The sequence below is a fragment of the Pinus tabuliformis genome, chromosome X (genome assembly GCF_031772625.1).
Source record: "Pinus tabuliformis cultivar Carrire ecotype Pingquan chromosome X, CPIR1, whole genome shotgun sequence".
NCBI lineage: Eukaryota > Viridiplantae > Streptophyta > Pinopsida > Pinales > Pinaceae > Pinus > Pinus tabuliformis.
In genome coordinates, this window is record NC_142308.1 from 1,644,179,742 (window position 1) to 1,644,184,475 (window position 4,734).

Below are 4,734 nucleotides of genomic sequence, written 5' to 3' on the forward strand. Positions count from 1 at the left end.
ATTAATTTATATTATTTATTTATTTTATTTATATAAAAGAAATTTCAGTGATTAATATAGAATAAATTAATATAATATAATAAGTAAATCATTAAATAATAATAATAAATAAATAAATAATTTCAAATATATTAATTAATAAGAATAAGAATAAAATTAATTTTGAACTGTTAGATAAAAATATTAGTTAGTTATAACGTCTAGTTTGACCATGATAAGGGGTATTTTTTTTTTTTTTAATTCTATATTAATAACCGAATTTTCTAAAAAAATAAAATAAATAAATAAAATAAATAAATAAATACCCCTTATCATGGTCAAACTAGCTGTTATAACTAACTAATATTTTTATCTAACAGTTCAAAATTAATTTTATTCTTATTCTTATTAATTAATATATTTGAAATTATTTATTTATTTATTATTATTATTTAATGATTTACTTATTATAATATATTAATTTTACCTATTCTAGTATACATTTCTAACAATTTTAAATTAATTTAGGTTTATTAATATATTTCAAATTTATTTATTTGAAATTAATTTATTTTATGATTTACTTATTATATTATATTAATTTATTCTATATTAATAACTGAAATTTCTTTTATATAAATAAAATAAATAAATAATATAAATTAATATAATACCCCTTATCATGGTCAAACTAGCCGTTATCAAGTCAAATCGAGCTGTTGTCTTTTTAGTTGTTACCTTATCGAGAAATTTGAGTCATTGGATATTCTGCCTTGTCTATTTAAAGTGCATAGCCAGATCTGCTCATTCAACTTGTCCTGACGATGAACCACACTGGTTGGTTCGAAACGCGTCGACAAAAATTTCTCCATGTGATTTTCGCTGAAGAATTCTTCAAAAATTTGATATGGATCACAGAAGTCTCAATTCAATAATCGATTTTGGTGTTGTTAAATTGTACGTATTGGTAGATTCGATTAATTTGCTTCCATTTGTGAATATATTTAACAATAGAATTATAGGGATAAGAAAATCTTAAAAAAAGGTTGATAGCAGGTGGATCTTACCTCATTCCTCCCTTCGTGGGACCATGGCTTTAGGGACGATTCCCATTCAGGCCAAAAAAGACAGAATTCTAGTTTCTTATGAAATCTAGGGTTTTTCTGCTAATTAGGTAATCATCTTTGAGTTTTAGAAGATAGGTTGCAATTGAAATTTCTGATGTCTTAGGTCTTGTATTGGATTTCATGTTGCTTTCATGATGGTTTCAAGAATTCCCATGCATAAACTTGGCAAATAAATGATGAAAAGTTTGTTTTCTTCTATTTTAGTAACCCTTCTTGTTTTGAGATGAATTTATGGATAAATGCCAACAATGATGTGTATGTTGCAGGAGTTTCTACATTACAGGAAGACCTCATATCATCAGCCTCAACCTAACCATATCCACCATGATCACGAAAAGCCACCAAGTTACTCAATTTGGATTCTCGTTTTACAAGGAAAACTTGTCATGCTCCTTGAGAAAATCCAACCATCGTAAAGCTTTGGTTCAAGTTCTGTGTGAGTTCCTACCACTCCCTCACCTTATTTCCTCCTCAATCACCTTCTCCAACCTCCATACCACCTTTCAAACCATTCCCTATGCATTTAGCATGTTCCTGTAGGAAAACAAGGGATCCTGAAGGTGAACTAGGACATCCTGTAGGAAAACCTATAGTGGCATGTTTTGAGCCCAAATCGTGAAAAAAAAATCACTAAAGCTAGGGCTAGACCCCTACTTGCCTCCCAAGCCATTTGAACCATTGCACTTATCTCCCTCCACACCTATCTCACCTTCGATGCAACCAATAAGGATTAACATTTACATTTTTACAAAAAGATAAAAAGAAAAAGTCTTTATATTCATTCACGCACACAACAGTTAAGTGCTTGTTTAGATCAGACTTAATGCTTAGATTGGTTAAGACTTCACATGTGTTAAAATTAGAATTCTTTTGAAAGAAAGGTATATTAACAAATAGCTAGATGTGTTATGTGTTTTGTAAGCATTTATTTCAGTCTTTCATTACTGTAGTAAGTAGCATTTAAATTCTCTCAATTAGCATAAAATTCTTCTCTCTCAATTGGTAATTAGACTTCATCTAATCGATAGAAGGTTGGTTTGAGAAACCCTAGTGGTCACCCCAGCTCAGTGGTGACAAAGAGTGGAGCCATTACATCTATTTGTGTATACAGCACTGTGACCTCCAAGTTTATACGAACACCGGGTTGATGAAGTAAAGTTGGTAGCCGAGGAGTTACAGCATCCTTGCTGTAATACTTGTGCTCATCACTAGGAAGCTGATGAGTTTGAACTAAGTGATCATTCTACAGCAGATGAGCAGGGATAGTTTGGGAATACAAGGTAGAGAGTTGGAGAGCCACTAGTGGAGGCAATGAATCATCTAGAGGGACTGGCGCTGGGACAATCTCGACCCACACAGGACTGACACTGAACGAGGGAGAGCCATCACAGAGGAGAAGTAACCCTCATGGATAAATTTGAAACTGTCCGAGAGCTACTAGAATAGTCGAGGAAGGTTGACACAGAAGCTCCATGAGGTAGAAGAGACAATGCAAAGTTGATGTGGAGCCTATAAGGATGACACAGGGCCTATGTAGGGCCAATGTAGAGATAATTGGGGTTAGCGAATTCTACTGTCGGATCAGCTAGAAATTTTCGAGTGAAGTGAGGTAATCTCAATCAGTTTTCCGCCATTATATTTTTCTCTATAATTGGATTGCAGGAGGGCATCAAGAATTATATTCATAACTACTGCTTAATAATGTGAAACCCTCAGAGTTGCTGCACCGGTTTTCCCGCATTGGGTTTTTTCAGGGACTATTTTTTCCAAAAATAATAGTGTCCTATCTATCTTGTCCTTTGCTCAGTTTCTTGTTTCATGTAATCAAATTAAAATGGTGTAGGTTGTGTTAGCGCTTGAAATTTCACCTCAGGCTGAGAAAGGTAAACCTCAAGGCAACATCAAACCACTTAGCCTCGTAGCTAGCCCTACGGGGCAGGAGAAGGCTCTCTCCGTCTATCTCGATAAAGATCTTCAATGGGCAAGATAACCAATAGGGTAACACTGATTTTAGGCTAGTAAACTGATCAAAGGGTTGATTTGGGATTTTTAGGGTTTTTGGTGGCAAATTGAGGAGGTGGCAATTTTGGGTGCGGGGATTGGACACAATTTCTGCAGGGGGTTCTTTGGGGCGAGGTAGGAGACAGTATTGATGCCTTTGATTGAGGTAGATGATTAAGAATGACAGATGAGGAGTTAAGGAGAGCAAACAATAACTTTGAATTCTCCTTAAACAATAGAAAACATTGAAATTAAACAAACTTAAAAGCAGAGCATGACAGTCATGAATTCTACTTTAACACTTCATTTGTTTAATGTGCAGAAGGAAAAGAAAGGAAATGATTCACATAACACACTTACAAGTACATAGAGAAACACACCATCAATACATGTAACCACAAGAATCCCAAAAAGGACTGCAAAACCCTGGTCTTCCTTTGCCAAAAATTGCAGAGATACAGTGAATAATACAATGAATAGCTTCTCCCTTAAGAGTCCAACCATGAAAATGAGCAAGAGAGTACATAATATAGATCATCTAACATCTTTCCCTGCCTCTAGGGGTCGAGCTCACTATCTTAGGAGCTGTTTCAACCAATTCTAAACTAAGCACTGAAAATTAGGCAGTCAAAACAACTTGCTTCTATAAGCTAGGAAACCAATTCATTCATTAAATACAAGCTATTTCATGAATGAATCTTCTAGAATAGGTAAATAAGTGTCACATCAACATGAAAATACATAAATTACATCAAAGAGGGTGAAAAACCCCATCAAAAGTCAAAACTAGTAATAGCTGGGCGAATCCATGAGCTGTAAGTGAAAAATTATGAAATTTGCTTGATGGGTCGCGCGCCAAATCCTGACGGGTCGCGCGCCTTTGAGAGCACGTTTGGGGCACTTATAGGTGTCCAAATGAGGCAAGAGTAGGCTTTTTGGAAAGTTATGTGAGTCTACTTTCCAACCCAACTGGAATTTCGGAATTTGGTTGTCATTTGCCCCTCCAAAATGGCAATCTCCCAAGACTGCTTTCTGTGTGTCAAAAATGTGGCAGAAAGTCATTTTTTGCTTTTTTTTTTACTTTCTGGAGGCCCAAAACTTCATAAAATCTCTTGGAAATGGGTGAGCATGTGTAACTTTTCATGAAAAATCCAGAAATGCTGAGTTTTCCCGAAACGGAGTTGCCAAATGAAAGGGTCGCGCGGGGGGTGACACCCGTTGAGGGGACAAAACCTGTTTTTTGCCTGGAAAAACCAAAATGACCCAAAATGCTCAAAATTTCTTGGAATTTGTGCTGGGGCTGAGCTATTTAGTGCCATGCTCCTTCAAGGAAACCTCGGCCAAGATGTGGAGGGGGTCGGACCTTTTTCTTCGTTTTTGTGCTTTGGCCAACCGCCTTTGGAGCACCTTCATTTTTGCCTTGCATACGTGCATTCGGGCCCAATAGTGGTTTTCCATGTTCCGGAGCAGGCTCAACTTCTGGTGTTGACTCACGATCATCACTTTGCTCATAGTCGGTTTCGGTTTTTGACATGGTTTCAGGGGTAAAGTGACTGAAATGTACTGCTGCTTCTGCTTTGAAATCTGCTGATTTAACTGTTTTGAAATGTTGTTTCAAGGGGACAAG